This window comes from Equus caballus, chromosome 20, assembly GCF_041296265.1.
Source record: "Equus caballus isolate H_3958 breed thoroughbred chromosome 20, TB-T2T, whole genome shotgun sequence".
Taxonomy (NCBI): Eukaryota; Metazoa; Chordata; class Mammalia; order Perissodactyla; family Equidae; genus Equus; species Equus caballus.
In genome coordinates, this window is record NC_091703.1 from 44,433,618 (window position 1) to 44,447,691 (window position 14,074).

Here is a 14,074-nt window from a genome sequence, read left to right on the forward strand (position 1 = left end):
TGGACACAGGTGTCCCCGCCCACCACCTGTCTGGGTGAGCCTCCGGGGAGAGGATGTTGGAGAATTGTGAACAGCAAGGTGTCTGTGCATCAGAGTGTCAGTAGCCTTGGTGACTGAGCAGAGTGAGGCTTTCCTGCCCCCACCCCCGTTGTCAAAGCTGTCACCCCCCTCACAGGGCCGCTTCTTCCCACTGCGTCCCAGCCTCCTCCCCTGGCCCCCAGCCTGGGTTGCTCTGAGCTGGCCTGGGCGGGATGGGCTTAAGGGAGGGACATGAGGGGATCTGAGGGTGGATGGGGTGGTGGAGGAGAGACCCTGGGCATGCTAACCACAGACCCCCCCCCCACGCCCCCCGGCACACCTGCTCACCCTCAAAGCCCGAGGGGCCACGCACAGCCTCCCCCAGTGCACAGCCTGGTCAGGAAGAACTGAGAGGAGGGACACAGGGAACCAAAAGGCCCCCGGACCCCTCCCCACCATCTGACCTCCAGACCCCCAGGCCTGGAAAGGGTCCACCATACATGTATTCAGCAATGCTAGGAGCCTCAGTGCCCACTCCGTGCAGACCCTGGGCTAGGGTGTTACCCCGGAGAGACTTCTCCCCTGCCCCCATCCCCAGGTAACACCCTCGTCCTGAGGGGACCAGGGGTCTGACGCCCCAGAGAATTCCCGCCCCTGTCCAGTCGCATGCAAACACGGCAGGGGCTGAAGTGTCAGCTGAGGCAGCGAGAGCTGCCCCCATCTGCACCCTCAGAACCCACAAGTCCCCTCCCACTCTGTCCACCCAGAACCTCCCACCCGACTCTACCTCTGTGCTAAGCTGGGTCCGGTTCTAGTTTAGTTGTGACCAAAATAAGCTTCGCTTTCTCACAGGTTTGGCTTTGAAGCCCCTGCTCTGCCCACACTGGCTGGGTGACTGGGAAAGCCACTTAACCTCTCTGTGCCTTGGTTTCTTCCTGGATAAAATGGAGCCAATAACGGCACCTGCCACACCACGATGTTGGAGGGAGACCGTGAGGAAGCAGAACGCCCTAGCAGGCCCCTGGGCAGTTGATACCAGGCCGACACCGATCTCACCTCCGAAACTGCGCTCCCCTGGTCAGGGCCAGAGCTGGTTTCAGACCGCCTGTGGGGGCCTCCCACCATCAGTCATCTACACCTCAGTGTAAGCAGGCTGGTCAGAACCTCCCCTGAGGGAGGATGTGGACAGAGGGAGGGGGAAGACAGGGAGCAAATCAGTGGACTCCATGCGGGAAAGGCAAGGAGAAAGAGGACCCCAGAACAGGAAAGTCTCAGATATAAGAAAGAAGATCTCAAAGACAGAGCATCAAGTGGAAAAAGCAAACTGCAGAATAAAACATACGGCCCAAGCCCATTTAGGCAGGAAATGGGCAAATGTGTAGAAAAGACTAGAAGGATCCGAATGCCCCTTTGAATGCTTGCCACGAGTCAGGGCTGGCCTATGTGCTTTTCAAATATTGACTCATGTATTCTTCACAACAACCCTATGAGGTGACTACTATTATTGCCCCTAATTTTCAGGGAGAAACTGAGGCACAGAGAGGTAAAATAACTTGCCCAAGATTACACAGATGATAAGTGGCAGAACGGAGATTTGAATGAGGCAGCCTGGTTCAGAGCCCCCATTCTTTATCCACCATTCTGGGCTCCCCCAACATCCCAAACTGTGTGCAGTGGTTACCTCCAGGGAGGTAGGGAAGAGGCAGTGAAGTGGAAAGGGGAGGAGTTTTTAGAGTTTCTCATTCTACTTTCGAAGCACTTAGCTCTTAGGACATGAATATGTGCTACTTGTGTAATTCTTTTACAACAAAGGGTTTGTGAGGGGCCCAATGTGCTTCCAATCACGTCCAAAGGTGGGGTCCCCCCAGCTGCATCTGGAGTCTGGTCCAAGCCCTGCCCTGCTCAGTGCAATGGTTGTCAGGCCAGTTGATGATCCTGGGTGAGGACACTGAGTGGCCACGAGAGGCACAGGGCCAGGGTCAGAAGCCACATGCCAGTTGGAGCAGGAGGGCCAGGACCCAGGGCCCAACTCCATTTCCACGACAGCCGCAGACAGGAGGCTTCAGAAGGGCACGATCTTTATCTGGTGCCCCTCAAACTACTCTTAGCTGAGGCAGGTCCCTTCAATTGCTTGTGGGGCCCAAACTGTCCTGGGGATTTTTCTGCCTTCCAGGTAATCCTTTAAAAATTGGAGCAGGAAGAAGAAAATACATATATCCCATGAGCCAGCAACTCCATTCCTAAGTATATGCCCAACAGAAAAGCACGCATGTGCTCACCAGGGAACATGCACTAGAATGTTCACAGCAGCACTCTGATAGCGCCAAACCTGGAAGACACCCAGATGTCCATCAACAGCGAAATGGATAGAGATGTTGTGGTCCATCCACCCACTGGAATGCTCCTCAGCAAGGAGATGGACCAGCTATTGCTACACACAACTCAGAGAACTCTCTCAGATGTTGAACGAGAGAAGCCAGACACAAAATGCTTACCATATGATCAATGCATATAAAGCTCAAAAAGAGGCGGAAAAACCTTCTGGGTTAGAAGTCAGAATCCTGGTTACCCTTGTGGGGAGTGACTGGAGGTGGCACAGGAGAGCCTGGGGTGGGGGGGGACTAGGAATGCTCTGTAATGTGATGCAGGTGTTGGTGACATGGGAGTGCCGACTTTATGCAAATGCATCCAGCTGCTCACTCACCAGTTATACACTTTTCTGTATGTGAGTTATGTAAATTTCATAAAAATTTACATAAGTCTGAGGGCAGACCTTAAATAATTTAAAAGAAGCGTTGAACAAATTACCCCCCACCCCCTACACCCGTACAGCTCCAACACAACTGCCCAAGTGTAGCTTGGTATATCCTCTTTGGAAAAGCAATTGGCAATATGTATCAAAACCTCCAAAAATATCCACTAGCCCAAGGAAGTAATCCTAAATGCATAAAAGGCTTTTATGCATAAAGATGCCCACACAGTATACAGAGAAAAATCAAAACTAATCTTGGAGAAAAATAAAAACTAATCTCAAGGTCCACAGTAGGATGGCTGAATAAGCTATGCTGTGTTCCTCCTAACGGAATGTTATGTTTACAATAAGTAATATGGGGATATGTCAAGTGACAAAAAGTAGGATGCAACATTGTATATAAGATCTGGTCATCACCATGTACAAATCTGTGTAGAAAAACCTCTTGGGAAGAAATATACAAAAATAATACTGATTTATTTGGATGATGCAATCATAAGTGATTTTTTCTTTTTACCTTTTGGAAGGTTGTTCTTTTTCCATAATGAACATGTATATCTTTCTAATAGGGAAAAATATTTTATACTAAGAGCTAAAGCTTATGCAGTACTTACTCTGTGCCAAGTATTATTTGAAGCACCTTATTTAGTGATCACAATGACTTCATGACATGAGTACCAGTAAGTACTGCCCTCCCGTTATGGATGAGCAAACAGGCACAGAGAGGTTGCACTCGCCAAAGGTCACAGAGCTAATAAGTGGTGAGGCTGGACCCCGGCAGGCTGGCTCCACCACCCTAACCCTGGAGCTTAGAGTCCAGCCTCAGTTCTGCACTTGGGCTGAGGGTTGCCACATTTTATTTTAGGGATCCCACTGAAGAAGCCCTGCTACAGTCAAGGGGTTTCAGCAGCTGATCTCTTTCATCCAGCCCAGGGGCCAGAGGGTGCTTGGGACGATGGAATGGTCTGGAATCCTCAAACACAAGCAGAAAAAACTCTACCCTTCCTCAAAGGGCAGAGATAATTTCCTGTGTTCCCAGAAAAACACATGTCTGGCGGCTGAAACAACAAAGTGTGCAAGCCCAGCGGCTCGGGTGCCTGTTTAAGCCATTTATTACGTCCTGTGCCTCTGTGGTCGGAAGACGTTTTCTTCTGATCCAGTCTGTTACAAACTGCCAGTAGTGCGGGAGCTGTCCGGTTGTGGAAATCAAACCCACCACGAAAGGAAGGCCTCCCGAACAGGTGCCAAGACTCCCGGAGGCTGGGGAAGGACCCCGTGACCTCCTGGGCAACCTTTCAACCTTGGGAAGGGCAGAGAGGGGAAGATTCCAGGACTGGGGTTGGTTTGGTCTTCTCTGAGCCCCTCTGGCAGAGGAGGTGGCCAAGGAAGGCCTGAAGAACTGGGAAACAGAACAAGAATGTCCACACAATCTCCCCGCCTTAGAACAGGCCATTCCAAATTACCAAAGCAGTCACGGGTCCCCGCAAGGCCTAGGGGGGCATCAGTTGGGTTGGACCCAAAGAGAGCCATGGGTGGGGAGGTGTCCTAAGATTCCCAGGAGCCAGCAGTCCTGCCTACAAGATGCTGTGGGAACCTGATATCTGGATGCTTGGGTTTGAGTCCCAGCCTTGGGCCCGACTCAGTGTCTGAGCCCAGCCTCAGTATTCCCATCTGTCTAGTGGGGCTTACCAGCTGGGGCCACCTCTCCCACACAGCTGTCATGACCTAAGTTGGGATGCTGAATGTAGGGGCCCCTGAAAGGGTGAAAGTGTGGGCAGAGGGGAGATATCGCCGTTTGGTCACTGTTCATTGTCACTTCATCCATGCCCAATAGAGATGTCCCTGGACGGGTCTCCTCTTTCTGTTCTAAGTTTCTTTTGAGAACAGGGTCCCATCCATTCATTCATTCACACACACACACACACACACACACACACACATACGCCCCACATCCAGGCCCCAGGGTAGGGCAGAAAATCATAGTGGTAACCGGAGCCTCTGTCCCTTCTTACTGGACAAGGGCAGGAAGACCTCAGGCCAGCTTTTCCCATTGAGGGGCACCCTCTATTTCCTCTCCAAAAGCCTTGGGTTTTAAAAGATTTCCTTCTCCAAAGCTTGTCTATCACCTAATTCACTGCAGTGTGATGGGAGATGCAGGTAGATAAGAAAGATGCCCACCTCTTTGGGTTCGAAAGAGATCATGAGCTGGCAGAGTACCTACACAGTGCCCGCACGCTGGAGACACTTAGAATACGGGTTGTTGTTCTGTTATCTGGTCCAGTGGTCCCCTGGAAGTCGTGAAAGGCAAGAATGGGGCCCTCGGGCTACTTCCAATACTGAAAAAGAGCAAATGGAAGGGACACTGGCCCCTGGTAAGTGGGCACTATTTGAGTGGAAGGTATTTGGTACTGGGAGTAGGAATGAGGTCAGTAGTACATGCTTCTAATATTTTTATTTTAATGTTCTGGCCTTGTTTCTTTTTATTGAGGTAAAATTTATCCTAGCAAAATGCACAGGTTTAAAGTGGATAGCTTGATGAATTTTTACAGATGCGTACCCCTGCATCATCACCACTGAGGTCAAGATGGAGAATGTTTCCATCGCCCCGGGAAGTTCCCTCTAGGACCCTCCCCAAGAGGGAACCTCCAGTCTGACCTCCATGCGGCGGGCAAGTGTCACCTGACCCTGGACAGACATAAAGGCTATCATGCAGGATGTGGTCCTCCGGGTCTTTCATGCCACATAATCACTCTGCCAAGTGGGGACACTCGGCACACGCTGGTCACACCTCTGTTTGTGATGAATACAGTCTGGGGAATGAATAGTGAAGGACAGCAGGAGGCTAAGGCTCCAGAAGGGTGATCTGCACACCAGCGGCAGCACAGCAAGACTTGAATCTAGGACGCACTCCATTCCACGACGCAGAGCGCCTGTCTCTCTGGGACCCACCGCAGGACGCTACAGGAGGCTGCAGGGCTGGGGACGGGGGTGCCATTGGGGGCTTGTTTTTAAATCTCTGAACAGAGAGGGGAGAAGGGAAAGGAAGGAGGAGGGGAGGCGAAGGGCAGCCACAGGAGCTCCCTGCCTGCTTAGTGGCCTCCAGTGCCAACAGCTCAGGCCCGTCAGCCCCACGTCCCAGCTCACATCCCGCAGAAAAGGGTGGGAGCTGGCACCTCCTGGCTGGCCGGCCTGTTGCCTGGGGCAAGGCAAGGCAATTGAACAGCAACGAGGGCGCTTCAAAGGCAATCCCAGACCAGAGAGGCGCCTGTGCTGTCCCACAGGGACCAGTGGGCCCTGGGTGGAGGCCCGCCCCTGGAGGACTGCCACTGAACTTTAAAGGACAGGGGGACATGTAGCTGAGGGAAGCATGGAGAGGAAAAACCAGAAAGGTCCTGGGAAATGTCCGGTCTTGTGATATGCATGGAAATAGCCCAGCCACACATGCAGACCTTCTGTCTGTCTTCTGTCTGTCTGTCTGTCTGTCTGTCTCTCTCTCACACACACACATACGTACATTGTAGAATCCCTCAACCCGCCTTTCTCCTGGTTGGATTGGGGACCCCTCTTCCTTTGCTCCTGCACCCCCCTTCTGGACACTCCATCCACTTGAGTGTCCTGCCCGTGGCCACACTGACCGCTTGAATGAGTTGTTTCCTGGCCACCCATCAGTCTCCCCAGCTATAAGGGAGCTTCCAGAGAAACCAGCTTTCTTCCTCAGAACCCCCACCCCATCCCACCCCGTCCAACTTCCCAGAACGAGACTCGGGGCCCTCGGATGCTGCTCGTCGAATGGCCCAACACGTGCTCGCTTACCACCTGCTCACTCATTCAGCACAGAGTCCCTACTGTGGACCAGGCGCTGCCCTTAGCACACACCTTACATTGGATCTCGTTTGTCCCCCGCAAACACCGCACAGGACACAGAACACTTCGGGCAGATGAAAAAACCGGGACTCAGAAAGGTTAAGCGACCTGTCCAAGGTTACCCTGCAAGAACACGGTGAAGTGGGGATGTAAGCCCCGGCCCCTCCCACATGTGTGACCACCACCAGCTCCTGCACAGATGAGGGAACCGAGGGCCCACAGGAAGACCCATGGAGATGGATTATGGTCCCCCTAAATTCCCAGCCCTGCCCCACTCCCCCCACTCCATGTCGCCCTCAGTGAATCCCACAGAGGGTCCCCCGACAGGCCTGCACATCCCTCGGCCCTCCCAGATGCCCCAGAACGCAGGCCAGACCCCACCCACCTGCAGACACCCTTCTCGCCCGCAGACAATCTCTTCTGCTAAATGGCCAAGGCCGATCAATGCCCAGGGCTCAGACATACATCTGGATCTCACCGAGGCGGGGAACGTGGGCCACGAGAGGGCCTCAGGGGGAAATTATATCAAACTGGCCAGACAGAAATGCAATTAATGGACCAGAGACCTGGCACTGGACAGCAGCAGAGGTGTGTGTGGTGGGAGCGAGGGACAGGGAGGGGAGTACAGCCCATAGAGGGCTCCCCAGACAGGAAAGAAGCCTGAAGGGCAAGGCAAGGTTTCAGGATGGGACTCCATTTCAGGATGGGACTCCACGGGCCCCAGCCCCCTCTGACCTCCCCCTGCCCGCCCCAGAGGCCTGCTCCCTTCCCCTGAGAGCGAGGATCAGCCACGCGTTTGTGGATGATAGGTCAGCCCAGATGGTCACTGATGCCCCTCACCAGGGAAGTCAAGGCCCAAGACCACCTGGCTGGTCAGTGTGTGCCATCATGGATTCAGGGCCCAACAGCTTTGACCCTCTGTTCTAAAAGGGCAGGGTGGGACTGGAAGACCTGCATTTGGCTGTCCCATCACCCAGCTATGTGAACTCAGGCAAGGCCTGTCCCCTCTCCAGGCCTTGGACCCCTGACTAATAACATGTGGTAGCTGGATGGGACCTCTGGGAGCCCCTTCCTACTCTGTCCAGGCACACTGAGGGTTGGGCAGCATGGACATGTCCGAGGCCAGGTACCCACAGAGCCAGCCTACCGGGCTCGGCAGGGGGCAACCAGGCACTGCTTCTCACTGTCACTTCTGCTGCTGCCCAGCACTCAGGAACTCCCTCTCCAGATCTTAGGGCCCCCTGCAGTTCCCTGACAGCCATGGTCCAGCCCCTCGCCCATTCCCCTCGGCTCCATCTCATCCTGCTGAGTCTGCTCTCTGGCAGACAGTTGGGTTTAGTAGAACACTCATATGCTCTGGACCCTGAGAGACCAGAGTTCAAGTCTGTCTTTGCCACTTACCAGCTGTGGGACCCAGGACAGGTACTTAACCTCTCAGAGCCTCAGTTTCTCCATCTGTAGAACAGGATAGTGGTAATGCCACCTCCCTCAGAGCAGGAGAGGGGATCAAAGGAGCTGAGCGTGTGACGTGCCCAGCACCCAGGGGTGGTCCATGAGTGTTAGTCCTCTGCCTGGGTGAGCAGCGTCGATCCAGCTGGAGTTTAGATGGGAGAGGGCCTTGTAAGGCCTCACCATGCAAAGCATGACCCCCAGCCTCACATCCCCTGGGAGCTGGTTAGAAATGCAGACTCTCAGGCCCCAGCCCAGACCCACAGAATCCGCACTTTAACATGGCATCCTAGGAGATTTGTGGGTACATTAAAGTGACTGGCAGCCTTCTGGGGGCTTGGCCACCTGGTTCTAAGCCTGCAAACTGGTGACAGGTAGGAGGAGACAGCAGGGAGGGGCAGGCCCTTGGTGGAGAGAGATACTCTGAGGGGCAGGCAGGGCGCGTCTGAGCCCACAGTGAACCTCAGCCAACAGCCCTGACCCTCAGGCCCAAAGCCAAGCTGGAGGCAGAAGGCAGAGCTCCAGGCTGGCCCTGCACTCGGTGCTCACTGGCTGCCGGGGCTCTGGCTTGTGCAGGAGGGGAACAGTGAGGTCTGTGGGAAACAGCCTGGAAGCTGACATGGTTACTGGTGGGAAAGTAACCCAGAGAGGCCATGTGAGACACACCTACTCACAAACACAGCACCCCTACACACACACCATTGCACACACATGCGCACTCACCACACACACACTGCCCCAGGACTTGCCTGCCCAAAGAACAGCTCCCACAGAGAGCAGACAACCTTGAGGACAGGGTGTGCCTGTGCCCGTGTGCCGTGTGGTCCCCAGGAGGCATGGCAGGTGCTGGAGCCCCCATGTGTCAGGCCTAGCGGGCCACCCTTTCCTCCATACTGCTCTGCGCCTCCTCACCTGCCTGAGCCCCAAATCCACCTGAGCAATGAGAAACCCAAGCCCTGCTCCCATGAAGTTGACAAGGACCCACATGTCAACTGGTCACCTGCAATGTGCCTGCTGACTGGCCGCCACATGCATGAAACCCACCAGCCCAGGTTGCTAGGGGGTACAGAGCAGGGCAGAGCTCTGCCTTCAGGGTCCCGCTGAGAGGCAGCAACACAGAGTGGAGGCTGTGCCCGCCCCCCTACCCTCCTCTGCCACAAGTTCACTCAGAGCAATAGCAAGGCCCACCCTCTCCCCAGCTCAGAGCTTCAGGAGAGGCAGGGACCCCTGTCCACCCCACCTACGGATGAGTGACAGCTCTCACCTCGACATTCCCACCTTCAGTTCAGAAACACACACCCCACTGACCTCTTTCACTGCCATAAACTGGACTGCTGGGGGCCCCCAGGCTCATGGAGGCTCCAAAGAAACCGTAAAATGTGGGGCCAGAAGCTGTAGCAGGCCTAGGATGCCCAAGAAAGAACCATTAACTAGCGGAGTGACATTGGTGCTGCTGCAGGGTATGTGATGTCATGGGTTCTGGAAAGGCCCTTGGCCCCAAAATATCTCCCCTCGGGGTCCGGAAATCCCTCCCAACCCTCTGAAAGTCACTGCCAGCAGGCTCCCACCGAAATCTCTTGTCAGCTCACACCCCGGGGAGAGGCGGCTGAAGGCTGGTCTGAGAGTGGCAAAGACGAGCAGGGGATGGGTGAGTGCCAGCCGGGCAGTGCTGACAGCCAGTGACCGTCATCTCCCCGGGGCCGCCCCGCCTGCGAGCTCTCGCCGGGAGGGGGAGCCAGCACCTCTTGGCTACGGACGGGGGTCCAGCAAGGGGAGGAGCTTCATGCACTCCCTCCACATTCATGCTAGGGGAAATCAGGTCCTGTCCCGACTGTCCCCTTGAGGATGGCAAAGTGCTGGTGACCAGGAGGGGGTGGGAGCCCGGAGAGAAGAGAGGTGGGGGGACAAGAGGGGGAATTAACCAGGTTCCAAAATAGCACAGCTGGTTCTGCCTCGCTTCACCCTGCGCAATGTCTGGCAGCTTCTGCTTTCGGTCTGACTCACGCCTGGTGGGGGCAGGACAGGGCGACCGGCACAGGCAGAGGCCGGGAACAACGACAGGCTGTTCTGCCCTCACTATACGCACCTACCCCCTGGGCCTCCTCCTCTGCCCTGCCCGTGAGCTGGGCTCCTGAGAACAGTCAATGGAAGCAGGAAATTCAGAGGTTCCCTCACCTGGGTCCTATTCCAGCCCTCCCCTACCCCAGGGCCACTCCAGTGATGGCAGCTGCCCAGACCCAGACCTCAGCTTCACTCCTGCCCTGCCAGGTACACACCAGCTGGCACCTCCACCCGTCTCCACCTGGGGAGCCAGAGGGGCCAGCCTCTCTCCCCACAGGAGAAACGGCCTTCGACAGCAGCATTCCCACCCTGGTCCCCGGAATGAGTGAGCTGCCTCCACTGGCCATGACCCCCACCCCACAGATATGAGAGGAACACCATGGTCTTACTCTCAAAATTCACAGAGTGGCTTACCCACCCCTTTCTTCGTCCTAAACACCACAAGAAGCACTGTGCCCTTAGCTGGGCAGAGAGAGGAACCGAGGGCCCTGGATTTTGTGCGTGTTGGGGTGGGGGAGGAGCATCAGAGCCTCTGGTCTCCCCTTCCCTTATCTCCTGCCCAGCCTATCTCCGTGTCCCTCTGCCTTCCGGGCTTCCCCCATAGAGGTGGGACCCGGGCAGCCAACCTGCAGCTGCCTTAGACCTCCTCCCTGGATCCAAGATGCTCAGTCTCCCACCTGAGACACCATCAGAGAGCCTCATCATCAACGCCACCTCCCCAGCCCTGTCCAAGTCATCTCCGTTCTCCTCCCAGCCCTCACACCAACACGCCTGCCCGGAATAAGGCCAGCCACCTTTCTATCCAAGTGGGGCAGGTACACGAGAGATGTTCACTCTGCCAATGCCAGCCCTGCCCACGGGGTGGGGAATAGATGCCACTAGTAAGTAGGGGGGAAAATGTCAGAGGTAACGAGGTTAGCCAGCACAGGCAGACACACTCCTGGCCCCGCATCCTGGCACACGCACCCTGACCAAACCCGGTTTGGAAGTGAAAACATCAAGGCGAAAGGCTGTGGGCAGCAACTGGGGAGATGAGTCAAAGGGGCTGAAATTTGGCCTGCCTGCCTGTGGCTATGGGGTTTTCAGTGTGGATGCACCCACCAGGCCCAGTGCCCGCCCCCTCTCCTCTCTTGCTCTTCCCCCGCCCCCACACCAAAAGCCTCACCTACACACCACTTCCCTCTCTTAACTCTTCCCATTCCCTGGGCCCCATAAGGCATGAGACTGTAGTGTGAGTCTGCAGGATGGGAGCAGGAATCAAGAGGGAGGAGGCCCCTCTCCAGGAAGTAGGCACCGGGCAGAGCCTTCACCAGGGACAAAGAAGGGTGCCCTTGAATAAACTGACCCCCCCACCCATTGCCCTGTGAATTGCATCCTGTTCCCCATAGAGACACAAAGGGAGGGCACTAGAAGGCTCAGTTCCCGAGTGACTAAAAGGCAGCCACGTGGCAGCCATGGGGCTAGTGGCCCCAGGAGGGGAAGAGGCAGGGGCAGTGAGAGAAGGAAAAGGAAGTCAGAAAAACCACTACAATCACAGTCTCAGGATGCTAGGGCTGGGAGGGGACTCGAAGGTGGCTCCAGGCTATGTGCTACCCAGCAGGTCGGTGTGGTAGCACAGAGAAGTTGGTTTGCCTCGGACGGGCCTGGAAGGGGCTGCCAGTCTCTGGCACATGGTAAGGACCCCATTTGAGGTGGGTCCCTTCCCTCTGCTCTGAGCGCCTCGAGGGATCCTGACAGCTTCCTCTTCTCACCCACGATACCTGGCACGTAGTAGGTGCTCCTTAAGTATTGAACGCAATGAATGTAGTCCTGGTGACTGGCCCCAGTGGGAAGGGTCTGCCCAGGGCAGGTGGGGGGAGGCAGCTTTGTGGGCACAGAGAGAAGGGAGCTGTGGGAAGAGGACTGGATAAGAGGCCCACTCCAAGGGGCCACCAGGCCTGGACTCAGAGAGTGCAGCAGAGGCTGTCTGTGCCCAGCCACATCCCCTGGACACTCACAGTCCAGCCTGCCCACCTGAGCACCTCTAGCTGCCAGCACCTGCATTGGTGCCAGAGGCGACGGAGGTAGCACCTGCCCTCCTCCAGCAGCCAAAGACCAGGGGAGCTAGTGAATAAACACCCAAGTCCCTCCACCCCCACCCCGCTGGGTAACTCAAAAACACATTCTACAGAGACCCGCAGTGAGACCGAGCTCCAGGTGGCCACAGCAGTCACCTGCCCCCTAACACAGTTTATCAGCTTCCCTCCCTTCCCTGTCTCACTTATCCCACCTGCTACCCATGTTTCCCGGGGTCACCTCCCAGGTAAACCACCTGCACTCACATCCTTTTCTCAGCCAGTGGGGCCTCAGGAAGCAGTTCTGACCTGAAATTGAGCAGCCAACTCGAAAGCTTAGAAAGAAAGGCCAACAGCAGGGCCAGAGTAAAATGAGGCTGCATCCCGCAGAGCAGCTGAGAGGCAGGCGTGCAGGAGCCCAGTCACCGGGGGAGACTGTGTGGCTGGATGCAATGGCCATGCATGGACCCAGAACTTTCCCACCTGTGGGAGGTAAGACTGCCCTCAGAAGCAGAGTTGGCCGGATGGAGAGAAGACCCAGGGACAGGCCAGGGTTGCAAGTTATGCGAGGAAGAAGCCCCCTTTCCAGGGGCGGTGACAGCAGCATTAGGCTACTGCTTGCAAATGCAGTAGGACTAGAAGCCCAGCACCACCTCCCACCCCCGGCTGCGCCTAGGATGGAACTACAGAACTCCAGCATTCTAGAACCTTAGCATGCCTGCTCATCCAATAGAACGGCTCTTACATTCCATGCTCAGAACTAGGCTCTGGGGACACCAAGGGAGGCCATTTGATTCAACACCAAGAGCAAGTGTTTTGAAGCAGGTAGAGCTGAATCCAAGATCTGTTGCTTACTGGCTGCATGACTTTCAGCTACTTATTTAACTCTATGGGTCCCAGTGTCCTCATGTGTAAAATGAGGATAATGTCCATCTTGCAGAGTTTCTGTAAGGATTAAATGTAAAGTATCTAATATAGGTGCTCAATAAATATTTGATGGATGCATGGATAGATGGATGGATGCATGGATGGATATAATGAGTGTATGCATGGAAGGATATAAGGGATGGATGGATGGATCTAATGGATGGATACATGGATGGATATCATGGATGCATGGATGGATACAATGGATGGATGCATGGATGGATATAATGAGTGGATGGATGGATATAATGGATGGATGCATGGATATACTGGATGGATGGATGTAATGAGTAGACGCATGGCTGGATATAATGGATGGATATAATGCGTGGATGCATGGATGGATATAATGGATGAATGGATGGACGGATATAATGGATGGATGCATGGATATAATGGATGGATGCAAGGATGGATATAATGGATGACGCATACAGGGATAGGTGGATGGATGTTTGAAAGGAGACAGAAGACACACAGTAGCTGTCTGCAATCTGGTTCCCATCTGGTTCAATATCCCTTTCTTCTAAATTTAATAACAAGAAAATGAAGCCCCATCACTCTCTAATTTATCTGTTAGAGAAATCAGTGTCTCCATTTATCAGGTTGACAAATGCAAACTAAGATCTTCCTAAAGAGCCTTAGCCACATTACTGGGGGCGGGTCATTCCCTGAAGGCGTAGAGGGCTATGTCAGAACAGAAGGTATCCTCCTGGCTCAGTCTCCATCACACTGGTCCCCACCATGTGGTCCCACCATGCCCGTATCCCTCTCCCCTCAAGCCCAACTCCACCCAGCCCCTACCCTAGAGAAGGTGGGCCAGGGGCCAGGAAGAAGAAGCGGAAGCCAACAAAAGCAGGCAGGGGGAACAGGCCAGGACGGCTGAGCAGACGAAGTCAAGAACACAGTGTGGACATGTGGGATGGGGTGAGCAGGGATTCGAGAGAAG

General features: G+C 54.9%; 1 protein-coding gene across 7 annotated transcripts in view; it reads right to left on the minus strand.

Annotated features, from left to right (window-relative positions):
• Positions 1 to 14,074, minus strand: part of TFEB (transcription factor EB) — a 45,371-nt gene that overhangs the window by 9,819 nt on the left and 21,478 nt on the right. For 2 of the 7 annotated variants that reach the window (XM_070244567.1, XM_070244568.1), the window contains exon 2: positions 6,647 to 6,757. The exons of 2 other annotated variants lie outside the window; for them this stretch is intronic. The gene's annotated coding sequence lies outside the window, so the exon portion shown is untranslated. Of the gene's footprint in view, positions 1 to 6,646; positions 6,758 to 7,019; positions 7,165 to 8,035; positions 8,085 to 9,391; positions 9,565 to 14,074 lie in introns of those variants that run through there. 3 more of the 7 variants (XM_070244565.1, XM_005603904.4, XM_070244566.1) reach the window with 3 other exon arrangements.